General features: G+C 37.3%; 1 protein-coding gene across 1 annotated transcript in view; it reads left to right on the top strand.

The window, feature by feature from the left end:
• Positions 1-863: 863 nt before the first annotated feature.
• LOC150091810 (monocarboxylate transporter 12-like) overlaps positions 864-26318 on the top strand; it is a 76156-nt gene continuing 50701 nt past the window's right edge. Inside the window, exon 1 of the mRNA XM_090377104.1 lies at positions 864-1043. The gene's annotated coding sequence lies outside the window, so the exon portion shown is untranslated. The remainder of the gene's footprint in view (positions 1044-26318) is intronic.

Genomic DNA, 26318 nt, shown 5'->3' with positions numbered 1-26318 from the left:
CCCGAGAGAGAACAAGAAGGGAATCGCCAAAAAAAGAGAAGAATGATGATATCCAGCTCAGGATCCTGGGCGTGCCATGCCCATACTAACAAGACGTAAGCCCCTGGGGTTCAACAGTAGATGTAAATACTCCATATCATCTGCGAATAGTTTCCGAAATTTCTTTATTTAAGAACTATGAAAATTTATTGCACTACAATAATTTTTCTAAGCGTAGTTTAAGAAAAAAAAAAAAAAAGTTGAGGAAGGAAGGGAGAAGGACTGACACAAAAAATTAAAGCGTACTGCAGGGCCTAGGTTATGGTTAAAGAACAAATATTATAAATATTCTTATTTTACTCCTAAAATATTCTTATACTGATAATAAACGTGAAATTTTATCTAGCGTATTGTAATCAATAGTAAAACTAATGTATAATTTCTTAAGACATTAAAAATCCTAATAAAGCGGTACAAGACCTTCGTTGGCATCTGCCAATTTATATACAAACTAAGCGTATAATGGCATATATTTCTATTTTCGGAACTTGCAGAGGACTGATTAGATGACGATGTTGATCCCTTGTGCAAACGCCGTCCCGTTTTCTTCCCAAGATATCCGTGGGCGTATAAGCGGAGATGTTGCCTTATGTGACTAACTTGACGAAAGTTCTTCGCATAGCATTTCTCAAATACGAATAAAACTTGTGAAAGTAGGTCCAATAAATCTTGTTAAATGAGATCAAACACAACAAAAAACATTAGTACACAGTTAAATTAAAAAAAAAAAAAAAAAAAAAACATTATCCCAGGGTAGCAAAGCTAAAACTTAAGTACCGAATATCCCGGGCACAATTCATACCTTATTACCCTAGCAACCGGCAGGTAGTCACTGTTTCTGCCCTTTCATTCTCGAATCTTCTCGCGAGAGAGGGCGGGAGGCGAGAACCAGCTGAAGCTATTCTTCATGCCTAACATCAGCTGAAGAGCATGGCATCCCTGTCTTCTTTGTCAACCTAGTTCGTATGTGAAGCATTGGGCCCATCTGACTGTCCGATTGAAAGGTAATATTAATTCAGCGATTTTCATTTTTATTCTATCATTTTGGGGTAAGATTTTTTTTTTTCAGATGCTATTTTACAGTGAATTTCTATTAGCAATGCCAGTAGGGGTATTTTCCTTGTCAGTCACAGGGTTCTGACAAGAAAGCCACAGTCGCAGGGTTAATATACTTTTCCATATAATAAATTTATTTCATTAGATTTATTTATAAAATTTCGCCTAAATGCATCCTATCAGAAATTTTTGAAAACGCCTGTATATAGTTAACTTTTATCCTATTTGTGGCCTTTTGAAAATAATAAATGGATTATAACGATGCTTCTTACCATCTACCATTTTTGCACGTTTTTTTTTTTTTTTTTTTTTTTGTAATTTTCAATTTACTAAGCTTTATGCTGTCTGAACTATAATTTTATAGAATAATATGATATCCTGCAATTTGAAATCACGACTGTAATTGTAATATCACACACAGCTAGAGTATAAAAACATTTTTTAGCCCTATCCGGAAGTTCATTGTCACTGATGACGGTAGCCAGCAGAGGCATTCGTTTACTTGTTAGTTTGATTTTAAATTACGATATTATTTATAACAGATATCTTTTTATTAATAAAAATGTCATTATATTCGCTTTTGTGATAAACATTGCATAACTAGATTTATGCCGTGGAATTTGCTAGCCCTATTCAGGTATGGGCGAACCGGGGTAACGCTGGGGATCTAGACATTAAGGGCAGCACAATTAGAATTAGGGAAAATAAACGTTTACCGTGGCAATTTGAGACAAAATTTCATTATTTTGTCTCATAAACTGACTTGCGTTAAAATTTGTGGGGAAAAAGACAAGTTATGCCTCGTTATTTTCTTAGACTAAGGGGAAGAGACCATTCACTTATAATTGACAAATACGATACTGCGGCGCGGTTAGTAAAAGGATGCTGATCATTATTCACATTAACAGTAGGTCCAAACGTGAAAAATTAATAATAAACAAGTATGATTTTTAAAAAAAATCAATCAAAAATGTGTGCAATACAGCCGGTATACCAGGTTTTGAACGTTAGAAAAATCTGAAAATATATATATATATATATTTTTTTTTTTAACGAAAAAGACATCCTACAGTTGTTTTTGGCACGAGCATCCCCCACACCCGCAAATTGGACTGGAATTAAATAATATTCAAGAATCATTAACAATTTAGATTTTTTTTTTTATTGCGCAAGGGCGATACCTCCAAAAAATTATGGCTGTTCAGTAACCTTCTCCAAAGCTATTCCCCGGATGTTCTAGACAAGCATTGTCATTTGTTATCTGATCGTATGAGAAAGTGGTGACTCAGAAACCATCACAGTGGCTCCCTGTTCTTAGCGTGGTACATGCTGTCTCCTGCTAGACATACAAATGAATCTAACGAAGGGGTTGTTTTTTATTCACGATGAAGGTAGATGTTACTCCCCCACCCTTCTTCTAAATAAGGTTAAAGTTGAACATATAAGAAACCATACACGGGAAAGTTGAAAAATGCGCATGCGTCATTCAAAGTAACCACCAGGAAGCTCAGACAAAGCAGCGGTTAGACTGGATTCAGTTCCGTAGGCTGATAAAATACTTTTGTGCTTTTATTTATTTTTTTATTGTGTTCAGTTGTAAAATGCGAACAGTTTAAATTGAAAGTTGAAATATAAATGGGTGCTTTATATAACTACATTTCGTCAGTAAACTAATTATATTTCATCTTTTGGTTATTAAATACCGTAAAAAGGTTGGGTAAAGCCACCCATGAAGTCGGGTCATTTGCGAAAGAAAATGTTTATTTTTAACAGCAGTGTACTTTTTTTTTTGGCTGATGAGAGTAAGCAGAAGATTACATCATTCACCGTAGTGCTCCGTGCCAATTTTGGTTGTCATCTTGCAGAGCAATTCTGTCTTCTCATGAATTTATTTCGCCTTTACAGGGGGAAAAATAATCATTCTTAATAGAACTGAAAATTTAACCTGTGTTGTCATGAACTTCTCGAAAAACTTCGGGATGAAATTTAAAAAAAAAAACCAACTGCTTTCTTTTTGCAGGAGTTGCCACTGTAATTGCTAGTTTCGATGGGTTGCAGCTAAATTTGTATTACTTTTTTTTTTAACCCTAAAGTAACATTTTGTAATACTGCAATTTATCAGAACAAGTGATACATGACGCTTACATAATCTTTGAGAACAGTTATGTAAGAATGGCGTATCATTGCTAGCATGCTGTGTACTATAATAAAATTACAGTACTGTAGGATACAATTTCGAAGATTGATATTGAATTTAAATTTTATTTCGCTAACAATTTTTTTTAAATTTAATATAGCTATTTATTTAGTGGTATATCTTACAACCAATAAAACAGGGCGGCAGTTAAAAATGTGTTTTTAATTATTTCTCCTTCCTGTCCCATCTTGGACCAAATCATTGGGCATGCAAATCGCATGGTTGCACTCCCCGAAAAATAAAAATAACTGAGGATTTCCTGAGACTTTCTTGAAATTTTAACCTTCTATTCAAAATGGGAAAAAAAAAAAACTAAAACAACTTTATTTTTTCATTAAAAATATGAAAACTTATAATAGGTTATGCAAATAGTTCTTTGAAATCATACTGAATTCCGATTATAAACTAGTTCATTCAACCCAGTATAACCATATTTGGTTGAAAATACATAGTCTTTAAAAGTACATCATTTTAGTTACGGAAGTTTAACTCCCTGTGGAGAAAAACCTTCCGTTTGCCGAACTTATTTCTAATGAATAATTTTTTCTAAATTATTTTAGGTCTTAATATTTACATTTATTTGCAGAATTTTGGTGGAATGTTTTTCTGATATCCCACCCTCCTTCAAAATCGCAGTCTAACTACATTGCTAGTTTCCAATACAAAAATGTTAAAGGTTGGCGTTCGGGAAGAGGTGATGTTCTGGGTGTAAAAATACAGATCTATAATGTGACGTCAAGCCAACCGTGCAAGCTGTTTACGATCTAACGGATGATGCAATATCCACAGTTCATTAGACTTCACGATTGCAGCACCCACACGCACACGTAGTTTTACGAAACTTTTCGCTATTCAGCAGTTAGTAAGGGCGTTTTCTACCATGAAGACGTCGCGCCATGTTTATTATTTTTTAGGAGGGATACACACACAAATGGGATAAAATGTGACATGAAAAAAAAAAAATGATGAGCATATCATAATTTTATTGCCAATATTTTATAGATACACCATACTATAATTTATTGTTATTGTCATTAATGTATTCACTCTTGAGACGTGCAGCGTTAAGCGAACATATTCTTTCCATAAAAAACCAATGGAAAACATGTGGTTACGTTCAAAATTTGTAATGATACATAGTATGTTTAAATATGCTGTATTGAAGAGATATGTTAGTAAACACATTCGAAGTAACATTAAAGGCGATCAAGTATAAAAGTTAAAATTACGATATTGACTAAAATATTTTTTCCTCTTATTTTATTTGTTTACTTCCATTTATTTTTTATTATTCCCTAAAATAAATTTTTTTCAGGCCTTTTGAGATTTATATATTTTTATTTATTATTATTAAAAATTTTTGTGGGAGGAGGTAGTTTCATCCTTAGCGTGCAAGCATTGGCACCAAGCTGACATCAGAATTAAACAAGGAAGTAAATTTAAGAAATACTATTGAGTGGGACCTTGCAATTCGCGAAGGGGGAGGATAATGGTCCTAATGAGTTCACGAATAGCAAATTGCGCAAGCGGTGAGGTGAATATCAAGCAGAAAATGCCCTTCAAGGATGTCTGTTCTTCTGTACTATCGTGTCAACAGAAAAAAATCTTTCAGTTGAAATATAATTTAAGACTACTGAAACTGCTTTATCTACTGCTTGGAGAGAAATTATGTTGACAAGAAACCTACGGCAATTCTCAGTAATTCTTTCGACAAAGGGCAAACTCAATACTACACGCGTTCTGTCTTCACAGATATTAAAGCACGATTTGTTTAATCAAAACAACACTGTCGATTTGACTTGTATATCATTAGGTATAGAAACTTAGCAAATTAAACTGATGATGCTTATGTATCTGTAATTATTATTTTTTTTTAATGAGTTCGCGTACCACAGGTTGAGAGCCTATGCGGTACAACGACTTCCCTTTTCGTGCTTTATCACCAAAGGAATCATAATGAAGAAGGAAACTAAATGGGTAACGGTCTCCTTGGCATATCGTATAAATGTAAGAGGTGACCTTTGAATGTCTTCTTCAGAAGGCCGAAGATCAGTGGCGAAGCTACCATATCGCCAGGTTCGCCACCGCTGGAGGACCTTCTCCAGCGGACTCAAGTGACACGATGGGTAATTTGATATGGTTGTTGCAGAACACGTGAACCTGTCGCGCATTGTGAAGCAACACTCCCTTGGATTAAGCTATTTTGTTCGATAACAAAATGGTTGATCTGCTATAATTGCTCCATTGTTTTGCTGTAGTGATGGATATTCATCATGGCATCTTCTTTCTTGCAAAGAAAGAGCGGATCGAGTGGAAGAGTGCATCTTTTTCAGTTGCTGATGCTTAATACATCTAGGGCATAGTGGCGGGGCGCTCCACGACAGGATAGCAATTTCGCTACTTGTCATGCGTTTGATGAAGTCTGAGTTCGAGTCCCGTTTATGATTGGAGTAATTTCTAACTGCCTTTTCAAGCGGGATTGTAGTTAACGATTTCAGGAGGAGAGAGTAGGACCCCTGTGAGTTATTCCGGATTTTTAAGCCACCATAACAGCGTGTGAACACGCTTGTATGGATATAATACACAATGTTGCAATATGGCCTAAGTTGATGCACCCTGTTCCTCATTCAAACACTTATTTTATTTCACGACCGCTACAGCACACACTTTCCAGTAACGAAGTCGATATCACAGTGTGGTGTGAATGCTACTGACGCTTATGTGAAGCTTTATGGCGATCTCCCGCGTAGCAATACAATGATTGACCTTTCGCCAACTCTTTTGCTTGGGTTGGTGTTCTTGACTCATATGTGATGGGCTTGGGTAGACTACCATCTCTGTGTGACTTGCTTCCGTCATTTAGAACAGCGTTTCTCAACCATATTTTTATAACGTGACCCACGTAAACTGTTAAAAAAATTACATTCTCTCCAAACATTTCATACCCAAAGTATACATATAATTAACAAAAACACTTATAGTACATATTATTTAATCACTCAGTTTTTCATATTCAAATATTAACTTACAAAAAAAAAATAATCATACCTTATTCATACACATTTTATTTTTAATGCAGCCCTTGTGCTTAAAATTTCGCGACCCATAGGTGTGAAACGCTGATTGAGAAAACTAACAATTCAAAACAGCCTGCATCATATATCGCAGTATTTGTTCACCCCGAGTTCGAATCCCGTCAGTGAAAAGAGCAGTTTATTATTATAATCTTGGAAACTCGGGTTTTCCATCGAGCAAGGAGACGGAAGATACACGCAGTTACAGACTCCTCACTGCCTTAGTTGCTTTGGAGCTTAGCACATGCCTTACCTAATCCAAAAGTTTGCTTTTTTTTCTTTTTTTTTTTGAATGACTCTTATTACGGAAATTGTGGTACATTTAAATCAACACGAGTACAAGCAAATTACTCATTAAATAAATTTGGGGGTGGGTGGGGGGGGGCAAGCCTAACTAATGAATCGCTGATCCACTAGGCGATATGGTTACCCAGATCCGAAGTAGATAGTTCCAGCTAAACAAAAAAAAAAAAAAACAAGTTTTGCATTTAATGTAGTGATTGCGTGTATTATTTTCACGTGTGTCAGTATTCTGTTTTATCGTGAGATAAAGGAATGGGATGCTTTCGTCAGTAATCATTTCGCTACGAAAGAATTCTTATAAATTGAGATGCACACCACCTGGTTGGAAAACTGATTAAGAAATCTTTTACGTTCTTTCAACGTGTCTAGTGACGTTGAAATTATAAAGAAATCTTTTCCTTTTCAGTGTATACCTACACGTTTCTATTCATTATTGTAAAACTTTTACTTCTATTCAATGTGTAAAACGTGGATCGATCAGACTAATATGCAAGCCCTAGCAACGAAAGCTAGAGTTGAAGCAACCTAACATGTGTTGTAACTTTAAAATAGACGCGACAGTGTCTTTTTATCATCACTAAAAAAGCTGGGGGGGGGGAATAATGTACGAAAAAAGCACATAAAAAAAAAACTTAAATGCTTAATATTCACCGTATACATTACATTGACATTTTAAATTATCTCCCCCCACACACACAAGAAAAATTTCTAGTGAAGCCAAAATACGATAAAGCTGAAAACCCGTCCGAGACCAACTCACTCAGATATGGCTTAAAAAAAAATAAAAATAAATAAATAAACATAATTAAAATTACTTTCGTCCCGAAAGAATTCGAACCCAGGCTGTTTAAAAAGTGTACTAATCGCCCATAAGCATTGTGCTATCTACGAGGATCCTCTGGTGACTAAAAACTGTATTTTTGACCCCACATTGCTTTAAAAGTAAATCTTATAACGATACTAAATTATTATTTATTTATCTTTCTCCCCTACGTGCGATAAATAAAAAATTAACGGTTTTATAATCCAGGAGCCATCCTGTGTGAGTGCTTTTGCGTGTTTTTCCTGTGTCAGCGTGCAGTCTAGTGGCATACGGTGAATACTAAAACTGAGGATGCCATGGCTAGACGGCGCTATGCTCAACGTCACTGTTGCAGACGAAAAATTTTAGAATGAGACAGCGCCCTTCTGAGGACTATTTGCAAACTACAACCTCTAATACAACAATCTGTTGGTTACTTCAAACTCTGTATTACTATAAATGGATTGCTCACTCAATACTGCCGAAGAACAATTTAATTACCGTATTTTCCAAACCATGAGACGCACTCAGGTTTTAGAAAGTGAAATTTTGTTAAAAAAATAGTTTATTGCATATATCAGAAACAAAATTCGCAAGTGCTTCTAGAGAAAACATCAGCATAGAACTAATTCGCTGCTATCAGACTCTTCATTATCTATTCTATGATCTGAAATTTTGCTTTTTTTAAAAGAGGGCGTAGTCTAAGTACTAATAAGGGCACTGCTGATTCTATATTTCTTGAAAAACTTAAGGTTTTTTAGAAGGAAGTAGGGTTCATTGATCTTTTCTTGGGAATAAAGTAAAAGTTCTTGAGACATGTTCATTCGTATATCTTAGGAAAGAACAATATACAATCTGATTAAAATCAAAAATCGCACTGAATGCACCTCGGGCTATAAGACGCGGGGAAATTTTATTCATTATCTAGGAAGAAATGTAAGTCTAAGACTGAGGCTTATGCTGCACCAGCCAAAAAAAAAAATTTGTTACCCTGAGAGAGAGAGAGAGAGAGAGAGTAGAAGGAAATCACCAAGAAAGAGAAGAATGATGATATCCAGCTCAGGACCTTGGATGTGTCAGGGTCCTGAGCCTGGCACACCCAGATGTGAGCCCCTGGTACTTGTTATTTATTGATTATACCGCAGGTACTTCGTGTAGTTTCAGCTCCGTATCGAGATCCACCGTTATGAGGACTAGTGTCCATAGGGTTGTTATTGGATTTTAGGCGCATCAGCAACTGAAGCCATATTGCGCCCTATATAATATAGGTCTCTAAATTGCTTGTGATCTGTTTGTTGGACCTGAGTTTCCGAGAGAAAAACCATGCTAACAAATTTCTCGCGGCATTGATGGGATTCAAACTCAAATCTTTTCAACCCTATATGGGGATGACAGTGATTATACTGTGTTACCCACGAGGGCTTTCTATAGGGGAAAGGTACGTTCCCTAAGAGTTTCATTTTGTTCTTTTAAGAATAGGCTATTTTAGTGGCCACATCAGTTAAGAAACCTTGGCTTATTGATTCGTCCATAGAAGTTTTAACAGAGTACACGGATCCTGGTAGGACGCTGAAGTGTAGAAGCATGGTAGTATACGAAGAAAAGCTAAAAGCGAGGCATCGCGATTGCAATGCCTCGCTTTTAGCTAAAAAAAAAAAAGTTTCTTTTTTAGCTAAAAAAGAAACAGAAATTCTTAAACGAAATGATATTAAGAGTAAAAATCAATGTGATGCTTTGTTACCAGACTAGCTGGTAATAAGAACTAGGAATAATACCTTCATTAATGAAGCACTAAGAAAGGAATTTGAGCGAGCGTGTAGGAGAGGAGGATCAATGTTTAAATTGATGACATTATAAAGAAAGAGGACAGCTTGATGTATTTCTAGAACACAAAGGAGGAATGGCTTAAAGCAATAGAAAAAATTCAATTGTGACGATAGCAAATGAAATAAATGCGGAACAAAAAAACCTGACAAGTTTAACTTCACCACTCAAGTCTGTGGGTGAAGTAGACAGCAGTACTAAAAAGTTAAGTTACGTGTAACGAGTGTAAAAATAAGCGCTGAAAGTCGATATTACATTAAATCACCACAAAGAATTGTGTTGATTTAGTATTATAAAGTATGCGTTTCACGCATTTTTTTTAAAATCTGTCTATGGCAATGATATAAGCACTACATAACACTGGAAATAATCCGCATATCACAGACCACCATTTATTCCTCGAAGATAATCATCGTATTTCTTGCTTGTTTATCAGATATTCTAATCTATAAATTTCTGCCGTTATGTTTTCATCTATTGGAGATCTGCTTAGACAGCGTCTTATCAGTCGTTATCTCAGTTATAGAAGGTTCACCTCTTTTCATACTGGGAGTCCTGCATGTCTCTGCTTTAGGCCCCTTTTTTAACTTATATATTAATGAGCTACCGTCCATATTCCAGTGTGATAATATTGATTGGCACCCGCTAGTGGATGAGCTGGGACCTACAAAATCACTAATCTATTCCTTGATAGCCTCAGAAATCTTGACACGATTTTCTGTGAGGTTGAGTACGAGCAAAATAGTTCTAAATCATTCGAAATTAAACGGACGGCTTTTTCCATTGCATACAAATCTTATCAAACGAGAAATCTTCATAATTTATAAAAAAAGCACATACCAAAATAAAACAATAACTAAATTTAAAATAATAATCGGAATATCCCGAACACTGAATTTCTTCCCCAAAAATAATTGAATGTAGAAATTATCCATAACTCACATAGTTCATTACTGTTACCATGACAACAGCTCAACTTTGTCTTCTAACTAAAGAGGAAGTATTATTGCATCAGATTTCCTGTAAGGCTTCCCTTTAGCGAAGTCAAGCCAGCAAAATGACCTGACCGGAAATTCAAAATATCTTTGTTTTGAGCCTGCGGCTGTCAGTGCAGATATTTGCATGACAGAGAGCGTCGCAGTCCTATTAAAATTGGTGTTGTCGGGTGGTGATAAGTGGACAATGCGTCACTCACAGGTTTGCTGTGTACTTCAGTACCCGCAAACCTGTTGTACACATTTTAAAATGGACGCCGAAGTAGTTATATAAAAAATAATAATAATAAACACCAAACAAATAAGTGTTCTTCTTGGTATCCCGATTTTAAAATAATAGTTGAACTTGTCAAATGTGAACAAATAATAAACAGTCGCAGAAAATGTCAAAATATGGATGATGTACTTCAGAGAGAGGCGCCTCCGTAGCCAGGTGGGAAGGAGCAGCAGTGCGTAGCACACGCTTCTTGATTAGACCGGGGTTCGAGCCCGTCACCACCAAATACGGAGGATGCGGAAAGGTCAGGGAATGACCACCGCATATCCCGGAGCAATATGGCCTTAGTTGCTAATGCTCCTAAAAAAAAAAAAAAAAAAAAAAACCCTTCAATGGAAAATAAACCATAGATAATACAATGTTCTTAATTTTCACAGCAGAACAAACCTGCCTTTGTAACGAGTTGTCTGGTATTGCACCTACTTTCAAAGATGTAGTAGTAGTGGCACATGATGCAAGTGTACGAGCTTATGCAGCATCAGCCAAAAAAAAAAAAAAAAACACACCATTCCCTCCAAATGCCTGTCCAGTTCCTCCTTAAATTTATTTAACCTATCAACTTCCACAACGACAGATGGAAGTTTGCTTCAGCAATTAACCACCCGCTGGCTAAAGGCAAATTTCCGCACATCTGCCCTTTCTTAATTTGAACTTATGTCCCCGTAGGTTGGTAATCTGAACAAGTGGAAGGATCCCATCAAAATTCAGCGTGCTCAACCCATTCAAGGCCTTATACACCTCAATCAGATCACCGCGCAGGTGCCTAGTCTCCAGCCACTGCAATTTGCAGAACTTAAGCCTCTCTTGGTAAGAGAATCCCTTCATTCCCCTCACCAATCGTGTTGCTCTTCTCTGTACACGCTCAAGCAAATCTACATCCTTCCTAAAATGAGGCCTCCAGACCTGTACGCAGTACTCAAGGCGTGGCCTGACCATTGCCTTATACAGAGGGACAATCACCTCCTTCTCCCTGCTAGCAAAATTCCTATATATCATTGACAAAACCCCATGACCCGCCCTAGCAGCCTGTCTGCACTGCTCAGAAAACTTCATATCTGACTGCACAATTACTCCCAGGTCTTTTTCATTTTCTACCACCTTAAGTGTCTTGCCAAACGTTTGACTGTTTGTTTAAAAAAAAAAAAGAGGCTGCTATAAGTTTCAGGACTAACCGAACCCTCGTCAGATAGTCGATAGCCACTACAGACCACCTCCTATCTCATAAGGTACCAGTTAGCCATTAGACAGACTGCCATAGAAGTCCCATCGTCCCACAAATTCCTTTTGGCGAGGCCTATTGTTTGAAAGTAGTGCAATACACGCATGGCAACTCGTTGTAAAGTCAAGTTTGTTCTGTTGTTGAGAATTAAGAACGTTGCATTGTCTGTGCAGTTTAAAATGTTTTAGCGGCCAGCAAAATTGAAAGGACAAAACACAAAGTTTTATGAAAGCATGATTATAATTGGCGCAAATCTGTTTTATATTCCGGGACAGCCACCTAGCGGCAAAAGTAACAAATAACTTCATAATTGGTCAATATATTAATAATACCAAGCACCAAACGATCAGTCTTTTGATAGATCAACTGTATTAAATTAATATTAACTAATAAACATGGACAATTAAAAGTCGATTTATAGCGTTATTAAAATGAAATTACTTCGCTTAAAGAGAATGACGACCTCGGTCTTTAATTCCTGCAAAATGCCATTAATAATATTTTTTATTATTTCCGCCCTAAGAAAACTGGTTGCCTTTCTGTGTAAAATTTCCCAGGGATGTTCCTGTGTAGTATTAGGGAGAGATCGCAACCTTGACTGTCTGAGACCTTCATGAAGGTCACATCTAATTCACACTTCACTGCATTTTCTTAGATATAATAACTTCTCTTCGTGAGACATGAAAAGGGAAACAGTGGTTAAATTGAGTGGAAAGACCTTTATATTCAAATAACAGAACAAGTAATTAAGTTTAGGCAAGTATCTGACGAGCGATTATATAATTGGATGAAATTTTCTTATATAATATGAATGATAACTACCAAAGATTATTTCTTACTCGGTCAAGCACTCGCTAAAAGAGTTAGTCATTATGGTATCAAAATTAATAAGCATATGATATGCAAAAAACAACAGTAAGAACTTCATATGCTTATTAATTTTGATACCATAATGACTAACTCTTTTAGCGAGTGCTTGACCGAGTAAGAAATAATCTTTGGTACTTAAGCTCGATGTTTACTTAGCCAGCCCTGTCTGAGTTTGTATTTGTGTTGAGATTATTCAAACTGAACACAATAAACAGGAGATGACCTGTTCATTGTGGTGAGCGTCCATTTCTTTTGTGTGTGTCTGAATGACAATGGTGAAAGTCAATAACCATTTTAAAGTGAAGCTGATTTAGCCAGTTTGCAGAAGTTGCGGGGTTTTTCATCCCGAAAACTAAAAACCCGCCTTACAGCAAAAACATCTTGAAGAAGGAAAAAAAAAAAAAAAAAAAAAGACAATAAAAGGGTAGTTTGTCTGCAGTGAAAGGTGAATGATTTTTCTCCCAGAATCTCGGATCAAAACTAATTTTTCCGAAAGTGATGATATAATGCTTTTGGTAGGATAGTATACACTGAATGGACGTTTTATTAGGTATACCTACCTCATAGCGAGTAGCTTCTCTTTAGTCCCCACGATAGCCTATATTCGTCGTGGCATGGACTGAACCAAGTGTTGCAAACATACTACAGGACCAAAATTTCTTCACACAGGTGTTACAAATTTCACTTACCTCTACTCCGCAGAACTCGTTCACCTCATCTCACAAGTGCTCAACCGGATTGAGATCTGGTGATTTGAGGAGGCCACCACCACCGTAGGCTGAATTCACTCTCCTGTTCTTGCAGCCAGTTTTCCAATTCGCAGATGGATACACTGCAGCAATGAAGGGAAGCGCCCGGTCAGAAACAATTTACAGATCAATTATGGCATCAAAATATTATTCCACTGGTATTATCAGTGGGCCCAATGTGCATCACAAAAACATTCTCTAGACCATTACACCGCTACTCCCCATCGTTGACATTTGGAGGACTGGTCCATGGATTCACGCTGTTTTTGACATGTTCTGGTCCTCCTGTCGGCGTGAAATAGAAGGAATCCAAATTCATCGGGCTAGACGCTTTTCCAATTCTCCACTGTGTGACTGGGCCTGCTGTAACCGTACCTCTTGTATTTTGCTGACAAGAGTGGAATCGGTTCAGTCGTCGGCCCATCTGTGACGAGTTGTGCGTTCTGAAATGTCTTCCTAGTTACTAGTGTCGTGCTCGGTTGTTGCCTTTCTATTACCCTGTGCACCTCTAGCATGAACAGTGAGCTGCTGCAGACCACACGATCGCTATTGTTGGATGTTAAACGCCAGTAATCTACAGTTTCCGAAATGCACATACCGTCGACTACCATGCCATATTCAAAATCAATTAAGTCTTTTGTCTTACTCATTCGTGCAATGAATTGAACACACAGCATCTCCACATACCTGGCCACCAGCTTTATATCGCATGGTACGAACACGTGATGCTATTATGTGTATACACTGTGTATATAAGAATGGGACGTCACACACTGGGAATTAATAGGTAATTCCAGAGGTCACGTGATAGATGGCGGTAGGATTAAAAGGCATGCAAATTCTGTGATAGAAAGATTGAGAAACTGACCTAGATCCTTCCCAAGAGGTCTGACAGTAGGTTGCCACATAGCAGGCATATCCATTCGCTAAATAGCAGAGGGGCAAAAAAATCAACTGTTGTAAACATCTTATACAGTACTAATGGGAAAAATACTAAATAAATTTCAAAAGAACACTAAATTCTTATTTAGTGTTTTTTGAAATTTATTTAGAAGCTGTTTCCTTCTCCCCCCCTCAAAGGGCTAGTATTACATAACAGATGACGCGCTAATCACAAGAGCGTTAACCATCTTGGCACCCCTTTCACAGTGATCTCCTCCCCTACTCTCTCTCTCTCAAAGCCAGGAGACCTGGGCACACGAAATAGTACGTTTTTGTTTGGAACTGTGGCATTGTGAAATCTGTAGGGCTTGATTTTGCATTGACAAAAGAAGTACAGTATAATATTGTTAAAGGGTTAACAAGGTAATGATGTCTAACACATTGTTCAACTCCATGTACGTCAATATTTTTACTTCATCTTTTCTCAACAAAAAAATACGTGTTCACAGATTTTTATAGTGTCTCTTCTTTGGGTGATACATTCCGATATCCTACTGCAGTCATGTAAAAGAAAGATGACACCGCAGTTGAACATAGTTCGTAGCAGCTGCTCAACTTCTGACCCTGTGTCCTATTGACCCCACTTCTACTCTTTGTTACTGCTCCGAAGTTGCTCCAGGCAGAAGTTACATCCGTTCCCACGTACCCTACCCTCACTGCTATTTGAATATATCAAAGTCTATTGAGGTAGGACAGAGGTACGGAAAAATTTAAGCAGTCCCCATAGTGTATTTCATGAAGGTGCTGGCTCTTTCACTGAAAGGTCTCCTGGATTCGAATCTCCCAGTTGGGCGCACATATCGCCAATAAAACTAAAATAGCTGCATCCATGAGTTACGCAAAGAATTTCTGGAAATCTGAGTTAAACTTTGAAATCATTGTCCCATAGAAGACAATGTGATAAGGCCGGGTTACGTTCTGGATCTGACATCGTGCCTTTTTCATAATAACGTTTTATGTGCATCTTGATTAGAATAATGTTTTCGATGTGCGTCAGTTTGTCCCAGGATAATTACAGAGAGAGAGAGAGGGGGGAAGGTAAGCTTTCTCCCAATGAGAGAAATACGATTATAATTAATTAATTCAAAGTCGTCCGTTTGAATATGGGCAGATAAGAACCACCCTGTGAATGATCATATGATAATCGCATCAAACTGCCTTTTTTTGTTGTTTTTGTTTTATGAAAATGCCAAATACGAAAAAGCATTAGAACCTATAGTGCTTAATATTGCGAGCTGGATGAAGGCCGAGAAGATCGAAGATACTTGTAAACATTTGACTTGAAATTCTGTAGCTTTTAATTTTCAGGAAATACGTGTGAGGGAAGGTTGTTCCATAAAACAGAAGTAGAAGGGATAAACGATTAAGAAGAAAGTTGGTTCCTTGAGTTTGGAGTTGGACAGCGAATGGACGTTGACTAGGGTAATTACAAATACCAATTCAGAAGAGGAGTGGAAGTACCTATAGAAAAGGTGCATAACAGAAACTGAAGTCTATAAGACAGAGTGGAGAGACTATCATTAATTAACCTGCTTGTCCTCTTTTGAATTAAGTCTTGAAGCTTGAGAAACGTTTTGGGGGCGTTGCCCCAGATGAGGGAACAATATTCCATGGTAGGACGGATTTGAGATTTGTACAGAGCGAGTAGTTCAGAAGAAAGGTACCGCGAAAAGGGAAAGAGTTTTTTTTTTTTTCTTTTTTATGCAGAGAAATCATTATTTATGATGTGCTTATGCCCAGAATGGGTAATAGAGATGTGACCATGTCCAGAAATCCGACTGTCATCGAAGAATATTATAAGATTAGTAGACTCGTTTTTTCGAGAAATAATGCACGATTGAGTTTCAGAAGGGTTGAAGTTAACTAAATTTTCTTCGCCCCATTGGAGAATTACTTGGAAGTCGGAACTTAATCAATTGGTGGTAGATATTCGAGGAGTTCCGAAGGACAAGGTTTCTCAAACTGGAAGGTGGATTGTAGTGTGTTATCAGTAAATCTGTGAATCAGATTTTCCGTCAGTGGTAGTTTATTATTAGATGGATTGCTAACTGTTTTTCCAAAGTCAGCTTATAGTTTTTTTAACTGTTTTATACACAAGAGCCACGTTTACACATAGGCGCAGGCCTAGGCCCACAAAAAGTTCAAATATTTTGTTAGAAAGTGTTTTTCCTTTTTAAAACAACTTCAATGCATCGTGGCATACAATCTACTAAACCTTGAAGTTTTCTTCAGTTGTGCTGATTGTAAATGATGGTTTCGATCCCCCTTTGTTACTGGGAAACAAAAACTCAGCCTTGACTGCAAATTTTCAATTGGACTTAGATCCCAACTACCTGGCCACGTAAGCACATTATTTTATTAGACTTTCAGCCATCTCATGTTGAATGTACGAAATATTTTAAGAAAAATTATATATATTTCGTTAAATGGCTTTTTCTTTGTAATAATAGCTGTAAATATTGGCACTAAAATAATCAATATATGTGAAATATAAAGCATGAAACAACTGAAATGTCAGAAGAATGTTTAATTTGGAATAACAATAATACTGTACATTCCCAGACTTGTGGATAAAGTCCATATTACTTATCCATAATCAGCTGACAGGCCATCACAACAAAATAAAAAGAAAGTGGAGCTCAAAAATGATTTATTTTTATTCAAAGTAATCACCAACTGATTGAGTGCACTTATCGCACCGTTCGAAAAAAAAGTCAGCGAAAGCGTCCAAAGAGATGATCTTCAGTTCGGTGGTTGCGTTTTGCTTTGTTCTCAACATCCTGAAAGTCTTTCCTTTGACGGCAGTTTTCACCTTGGGAAAGAGTTCAGTCCAATAATGCTAAATCAGAAGAGTAGGGTGGATGGTGGATTCTGTACAATGCCATGCCCTCACAATAAGCGCGGAATGTGCATGGGCATTGTCGTGCAATTAGAACCAGCTGCTTTCTCTTGGAAATTGCGACCTCACCCAGGAAATGCGCTTCAATAGTCTTCGAAGTAACTGATTGTAGAACGCAGCATTGCCTTCTCCACCTTCAGGTACAAATTCCTTGTGAATCACACCGTTTGTCGTAAAACATGATCAGCATCGTCTTGATTCTGGAATTCTTCAAACGAAACTTTTTGGGCCTTGGTGGTGATTTTGAAATCCACTGCATGCTCTGACGCTTCATCTTTGGGTCGTACTGAAACCCTAAACACTTATCCTCAGTGATAATAGTCGAGGAAATTAGGATTGTCTGGATGAAGTGTTTGCACGATGACACTCTTCATTGCTTCTGCTCCTTAATGAAGCTATGCGGCACAAGTTTTGCACAGACCTCCCTTTGCCCTAAACCTTCAATGTAGAATTTGACGAATTATCTTCTTATTCAACCAACCCATCAGCCATCATTCTGAGGGTGGATCAAACGACGATCTCTTGCCACACTTTATCGAACTTTTGCAACTCTATCCTCATTTCAAGAGGTTGATAGAAACTCAATTCTTGGGTTATTACGAACATCCGCACGCACGTCTTTTATCACCATTGAAACACTTGTACGACTTTACGTTTCTGTCGCAGATTTTCCCAGTTTAAAGCAAAATTTGATATTCCTTCGTTGCTCCATTGCAAAATCGTAACACGGAACGTTAACGCTACTAACAAAACTGGTTGTTACTTGCAACGTATCAGCCTACTGGACAATCTCTGTACCGCCATCTGTTGGAGGAAGTTTAAGCTATAACGTACCACTCTCATCGGATTTGACCGGAACAGCACCAGTACAATAACTTTATTGTCACACCTATATACATACAAATATGTTTAGTTTTGCAACTAAGACTATGAGGAATCAGTGCATTGTCTGTAAACTATGTGAATTCAATAGTCCGTTTTTCTAGATTCAAAAAACTAACACAACAGTTTCGAGTGTGGGCTGTGCAACTCTCGCCCGTGAGTTAAAAAAAAAAAAAATTACCCCCCTCCCGTAATGACGGGATTCAAATTCAGCCCTTTTCCACAAAAGATCTGTATGGAAGGCCAAAAATCCTAAACCACTGTAATAGACGAATCCTTATTAATGAACTATCGAAATCATGCGTTTAGCAAGGACTGTGCTATCTCGTGGATAGCACAGTTGGTGGAATTGCCGTCCTCCCCAACACCGGGTGGAAAAGATATGAGTTCCAGTTGCGTCGTTGACGTGAGGAATTTTTATGGGCCTTTTTCACAACGTGGCTGCTTAGTCGGTCTCATGCGAGGCCAGAATGGGTTTTTCGTCCAGCAAACAGAAAATCGACCACAGAACACACGCATTTAGACAGTATACTTTATATTTTGTCATTCATGTCATAACAGACATGAATAAAATATATACAGTATATTTTATGTCAATCATGTCTGTTATGACATGACACATACCAAGCGTATAAATTCATTCACGTTTTTCGATTGATTTTTCTTTTTTTTTTTTTTTTTTTTACTATTTGCAACACCACCGAATCTTGCTTTCGCAAAAATTAGGCTTAGGTTTCCCAAGTAATCGAGCAATTAGCGAGCTGTGATCTAAATAAAAATACTTACGTGGAAGACGTCTTTTGCAAGCTAATTATACTTTCACATCTTGATATTCTGTTGTTGAATGCTTTTCTACTGCCTTGCAAAAACGGAGGCGAATTGACACTCGAATAGCAAAATCGGTAACAGATATCTTCTCAACGACCAATTTTCATTTATCAGGCTTAGCCTCGATAGCAGAAATTAGCTAAAGAATGAAAATAAAATATTGTAATATGTATTTTATTTCAGCTATCGATCGAAATAATCTAAAAAATATAATCTATAGAAATTAAGCCACCTTGAAAAAAATGAATGAAAATATTAAATTACTTATGGAATACGCATATTTATTATATATAATAAATTTACAGGCGCTATTTTATCCTGAAATGGGTTTCAATCAGCTTTATATATTTTAATGTCGTTTATTTGAATTCTCGAATATTTAAATAACATTTATTCATATATGCTCAATGGTGCATATATGAATATGAATATATGCACCATTGTGCTTAGCATTGAAACCATATAGCTAATAATAAATTTTCTGTTTATACTCCGGCACGACAACCAAGTCAGTAGAGTTTACAATAAATCGTCAATACAAATATTTATCGTATTTAGTAGTCACGGGCTTGAACCCCGGTCTACTCAAGGAACGCGTGCGAAGCACTCTCGCTAGAGTGACGTAGAGCACTGGGCTTCAGGCCTTTATAATATTATTATTCTGTTTTTCTGAAAATTCTTTGGTGCTTTTCCATTGCCGATACTCTTTCTGTTATATTTCATTAAATCAAATTATTATGTACATACATTTATATTGAAAGCCCCTTGAAGCATGTAGTATTATCAAAAGTATGAGGCACAAATGAATACGCACATTTATGCAGATCGTTGGTTTGGCAAATATTTGCCTTGACAAAGCAGCTGCACAGGTATATACTTAATGACGCTGTAGTAAGCGGAAGTGCCATTTACAATGTGGCATGCCGAAAAGAGCTCATAAATTTGAATATAGACAGGTTTCAGGACAGCGTATGAACGAATTTCGAAGGCTTCCCTCTGGAATGTCCCCTGTGAGAGCACAACCCCAGGGGCTCACATCTGGTGAGTATGCGCTGGACACACCCAAGGTCCTGAGCTGGATATCAGCCTTCTCTTTCTTGGTGATTCCCTTCTACTTTTGACTCTCTCTGAGTAACTCGAATATATATATATATATATATATATATATATATTTTTTTTTTTTTTTATTTATTTATTTATTTTATTTATTTATTTTTTTTTTTTTTGGCTAATGTAACATAAGCCTCACAGGCTTCCTTTGCATCATATAACTAATAATAATAATTTGTTTCACTACTTGGTACTCATTTGGAGAGGTCTCGGTTCGAATCCTGTCATAGATTGGAAGAATTTCTAAAAATCTCTTCAGTCGAGGCTGTCATTAGACGATTCTAGTCGGACGGATTGGGGTTTCTCCCCGAATGATTCAGAGTTATTTAGCCTGCAAAACATGCAAATCGGTCTTGAACACATCTCCATAAGCATAATACACAATAGTGCAATATGATCTAGTTGTTGACGCGCCTAAAACAACAACCCTCTCACCATTGTACAGCGGATGGCAGCTAGCCGTGACAAAGTTATAAGCAAAAGGTCTTTTCCAAATACTGTATAGCTGGTGCTTAGTTACAAATCTCTTACCCCTCAATAAACTCCGATTTGTGAGCTGTCGTCTTTTCTTTTAGTGTTCCAGTACTTTTGGTAACATGGTGTAGGTGGCAGACATGCTGTTGTAGCAAAATGTTCAGACAGGTTTCATATTTATTTCCAATTAAAAGTAATAAGAAAAGTAAGATGGACAGCAATGCTTTGTGAACTGAATCTGCAAAGAAATCTGACACCTATGTCTAAATATTCTAGAATACCTGCTGTCCGAATCAAATTGCTGCCGATTCAGCAAAGGACTATAGTCATTTCCGCGTGGTTTTCTTAGTCATTGCATTGCTGGTATAGATAGGTAAACTTTGCAAGTTGCAATTGTCGATGGTGTTTGTGCTGCAGATTAGCCTTTATTGAATGTCGAGGTCTTGGACTGTAAACAAAACGCAGTAAATCCGACATTTTCTGATAATGGCTGTGCTAACAGTCTTTACAGTAGGAGGATGTTTGCTTCGGCAGTGTTTCCGAAGGGAAATCTCCCTGTTTAGTTTCAGATATGGGAATCATGTTTCACTTTCAATGGATGTAAAGGTAGACTAGAGGAAAATTATTTTAAAGCTGCAATAAATAGATTTTAGAGGCTTAATACTCCTGTAATGCATGGAATAAAGTAATTTTTACTACGAAAAAATGAAAACTAAGTAATTAATATTTTCACTGTTAATGATGAACCTGTTTAAAAAGAGACCTGGTGGAACTTTAAACCAGAATATTTAGAAAGAAAAGCATACTGAAAGTATACTTTTGATGTGCAAAAAAAAAAAAAGTTAGTCAGCATTGTTCCATCAACCCAATCATTAGAAATACAGTGGATTACCAGATCAGCCAAAAAGCTATTTTGTTACTACCCCTAGAAAAGAAACTGTTAACATAAGTTACACTTCTACATAACAAAATCAGAATGGATTTCAATTAAGTAAATTCCCTAAAAACAGAAACATGGTCAGTGATAGTATCAATGGATAATAGGCATACAAAAATTAGATTTGAAAAATATAATACTATGATAAATTGAAGTTAAAGGTTAGAATTTAAAATGATTTAGAAATCTTTTAAATATGAGATTATACGCCCTCCTGGGAGCACAGTTGGTAGAATTGTCGTCCTTCCCACACCGGGTGGAAAAGACCTGAGTCAGTCCCATCAATGACGTGAGGAATTTATGGGCTTTTTCACAAAGTGGCCGAATTAATCGGTCTCAGGCGAGGGTAGCACGATATTTCTCCCGTAAATTTGGTTTTTCTTTCATCAAATAGAATATCGACCTCAGAGTACGCGCAATTTACAGACAATATATACGGAACAATGTGGGCAATGCTCCTAAATTTCTACTACTATGAGATTATACTTATAATATTCCCGAGACAGCATCATTTTACTTGAGCAATGTGGGAGAAATAGATGGAAACTTAAGTTCACGCAGTCGATTTATGTTTACGTGGTGGTATTCTTCTAGTTTTCAGTAACCATAAATGTAGAAAGAACTTATTGCACATCTAAACATACAGCTTAAATAAGTCAATATCCACCTTATTAAACATTTTATATAGCTACTATTCTTAAAAAAAAAAAAGAAAAAAAAAGTCATTTTTCGAATAATGTACAGCTGGAGAAATATTCTCAGAATTAATCATTCCAAATTTTTGAGGGACTTTCACTCAGCAGAGAGCAGTTTTAGAAATCATGGAAGTGTGGATTGAATTGAGTGCAATTAAAAAAAAAAAAAAAAAAAAACTGCTAGTTCAACTGTTCCTATTACATGAGAGATATTTGTATACCCTGATTTTATGGGCAGTTTAATCATAAATGGTAGCAGACTTTTTTAATGTTTTCTAATAACGTGTTCAAACCAAATAAACCATTTAAAACTAATCTCTAAATCTACCAATACACCCACTAAGGCCTGGAACCATTGCTTTTCGTATTTGATAAACAACAGTTGATAGTTACTTGTTCTCATTATGGAGGCAAATGACATCATTACCCAACTTTCAAGACTAGCATTCTTCCTGGAAGTAGCATGTTGCGTGCATCAGTCACTGACAGTATTTGTAGTCACAACAAAGGTCGTGCAAATAACTCTACATTAACCTCTCCCCTCGATTTCTTCATTTCAAAGACAACAGGATTTGAGACTGCCTGAAGGCAATTTTGACGAATTTAAATTGCTGTACATTAGCTGGTGGTTATCAGCTGTCGCTGATGGCGTTACAGAAGAGCGTTTGTATTTGCCAGGTTAAGGACGACAACACGAAGTCAACGACAGTACTGGAGAGGATCCAATTGAACGCTCTAGTTTTGGGAATATGATAAGTGGCGAAATCAAAACCTTGAGGCAGAAAACATTACACTAAACCACATTCAATGCAAACTTTCTTTTATCGGAAGCTGTTATTACTTACTGCCAATTCGAAGTAAAAGACATTGTAATGAACCATATGAATTCATAGTAATATTGTGCGGTATATTAAAAAAAGAAAAGACAGTGGAACAACGATTAGCTGGCAAAATAGACTCGCATACTATCCTGCAAAAAAGTTGTGGGACTCCTCACCTCTGATTTCAGAAAATTGTGTAACTATGAAATATTCAACTATTTTGGCCTATAAGGGTGATCAGCCCGGAATTAATTTTAAACGTGTATGCCGAACAGTGAACATTGGAAAAGAGCTAAAAAAAGTTTCAGAGGGAATTATAGTTGGATGTTATGGGGGGAAAATGTTTGTGTATGCTGTTGCTCAGGGATTAAACATTCCCTAGTCGATAATTAGCAAGCTGTTGAACCAATGGAAGTACAGAGGTAACTCAGTCCAAAACGGCCAGGTTGGTACAAGATACTGACTGGCAGGAACCAATGGGCCATCAAACCCTAGAAAATTTGAGCTTGGAGTTGAAAGCTAACAAATACAAACTTGTGTTTCCAGTACAAATAAACCTACATGTCATAATTTTTTACGGAAGAGTTGCAGCCCACAAGGCTTTGATAACGAAACCAAATTCATGCCGACGATTGGTAGGGCGCAAGGCACATCGAATCAGGGACTGGATTGAACTGTTGTAGGGTTTTAGGCTCATCAGCAACTCGGGCCATATTGCGCCGTATGTAATATGTCTGTAAATTATGCGTGTTCTGTGATCGAGTGGCTGTTTGTTAGACGAAAACTCCCAGTTTTCGGGAGAAAAAAATCAGACTGCCCTCACCTGAGGCCGACTAGCTCAGCCACGGTGTGAAAAAGACATTCTTCACGTCATTGATGGGATTCGAACTCGGGTATTTTCCACCCGGTGTGTGGAGGACGGTAATTATACCAACTGTGCTACCCACAAGGGGCCAGAATCAAGGCTATAGAGGGATGAGTAACGCTGCAGCCTTCATTTGTTATGAACATGTTTAATTACCGAGAATGCTCATACTTTTAGTGCGCTGTACCAGCTGTGAAGTTGGGAGTAGGCGGTCGTGGCGGTCGTGGCCTGTGATGTTTCTCAGGGACTAGGCCCACTGGTAAAAATGCATGGACCTAGTGATTTGCACAAACGAATGATTTTTTTCTTGATGAAATGATCGATAATTTATTATTTTAATAATTGAAATATAATCGATTATGTATTAGTTTGTTACAAAATGCACAATGCACATAGTTGAAAGCTAAAGGAAAAAAAAAAAAAAAATCTGTCAACTACTGGGTGCCGGGCACTCAGGATTAAGGGTTCGTAGTTACGAATGGTCGTTAGTGTAGTATCTCAAATAGAGAGCTTTATGGTAACTGAAAAAAAAAAGTTTCTAGTACCCCGGCTTGGCCTAAAACTGAGGAACTAACGAAAACGTTGTCTATTTGAGTCTTTCCAGTTGTTGTGAATGACAAGGGTGAGAGAAGTGACCGACTTCTTCCTGAAGAAGCGATTAAAGTCTTGGGGAAGCGACTGGCAGGTGAGGGCCGTGCAAGACTCCGCTCAGGTTCCTCCCCACCACCGCCGCCTCAACACTAGCTCTCTGAGTACCTCCTTGCCGGGACAACTCCAGCTTTGAAAATTGTTAAAAGATACTTCTCGTCGCGAAATTTATGACCTTTATAGAATTATTAACTAACTATTTAGCAACCTTTTTGTCACCAAAAGGAGAGTTACTTAGTACAAAGAAGCCCGCTATCGAAGTGCAATAAAAAACTTTTTTTATTTTAACACAAAAAGTAAATGATATATTTCAATCGGAACAGTTTTCCCTTGATAAGCATCGAATAACGCATAGCTAATGTGATTTTTAATTTTTAGCTCCATTAGTCACGAAAATTACTCCCATTTTCCTGTCTGGCGGTCCCCCCCCCCCCCCATTTCTCAGACAAACTTTCGTGGCATTATGTTGGCCCGCACAATGTACAAACCCATGAAAAATTAAGTCAATTGGTTGAGTGGTTCCAGAGATACAATGCTGTGACGGACGGACAGACAGACAGACAACCGAGTGACATTATAAGGGTTCTTCGTTAGAATATGGATCCTAAAAAAGAAGCGGTAGTGGAGGGACTTAATCCGATGTTATCAAAACTGAAAATAAGCTCGCTCGCCCTCTTTCTTTATGCATATCTAACCCGATTATTGCTATCACTTCATGCAGCCACTGATGCTGCTCTCTTCATTGATGTTCTTGGTAATTGTTTTCCCCCTATTGTGGTAGTTTTTATGAAGTGGTCCTTCTAATATAGCAACGTACGATGTCACAGAGCAAGAATTATGAGATGTAGTTTGAAGAGAATAACACTGGAACATTTATAGTGGCCACCAAAGATTACCATATCCACCCAATTGAAACATCATCTTGGATTGTTGTTGTTATTTGGTTTTTAGGAGCATTAGCAACTAAGGCCATATTGCTCCGGGGATATGCGGTGGTCATTCCCTGACCTTTCCGCATCCTCCGTATTTAGTGGTCACGGGCTCGAACCCCGGTCTAATCAAGAAGCGTGTGCTACGCACTGCTGCTCCTGGCTACGGAGGCGCCATCATCTTGGGATGAACTAGAATGTAGAATAAGAGTATGGTTAAAGCAGTCTTCTTCGTCAGTGGCGCTCAACAAATATTTTAAATGAGAACGGATCACAGTATTACCGGTTTTCTACCAGAGATTAATATTAGTATTTGCTGTGTGGTGCAAGAAAGTTCTAGGCTTTGCTGCTTTTATTTAAATAAATAAATTACAAATAACTGCCCTTTCGTTTTTCACTCCTCATCAAAATTCAAAGATCAGTTGCTGATCTTTGAATTTTTCTAAATTGTCAGCCCCAGGAGGTAACTTATTCGAGTAATTTACAACCGAGTAATGCATTATAGCCATAGTAGCTTATGCGCCTTTAAACTCGCATAAAACAACCGAGTAAAAAAACTTCTCGCAATCTATTCTGTACACTTGCTCCATAATTTTAATTTATGTCCTGGTTCTCGACCGGTGAAAATTATCTTTATTTATTTAAATACCGTTGTCAAAGATTTATAGAACTCAAACAGGTTCTTCCCCCCCCCCTCCTCTTAAGATGTACAGTTGCCAAGCTTTGCAGTCTTCACATTTTAAGCTGTTATCCTTATAGGTCACCGATTAGCAACCCCTCACCAGTCTGGTTGCTCTTCTTACCCTTTACGGAATCGCTCTCTTCTGGTGTAGCTTCCAGACCTGAACACAATATTCCAAATGCAGTCTCACCAGTCTTATAC

This window comes from Mastigoproctus giganteus, chromosome 1 (genome assembly GCF_048544385.1).
Source record: "Mastigoproctus giganteus isolate SK-2022 chromosome 1, ASM4854438v1, whole genome shotgun sequence".
NCBI classification, from domain to species: Eukaryota; Metazoa; Arthropoda; class Arachnida; order Uropygi; family Thelyphonidae; genus Mastigoproctus; species Mastigoproctus giganteus.
The sequence above is the reverse complement of the archived record's forward strand: the minus strand, read 5'-3'. Positions and strand labels throughout refer to the sequence as shown.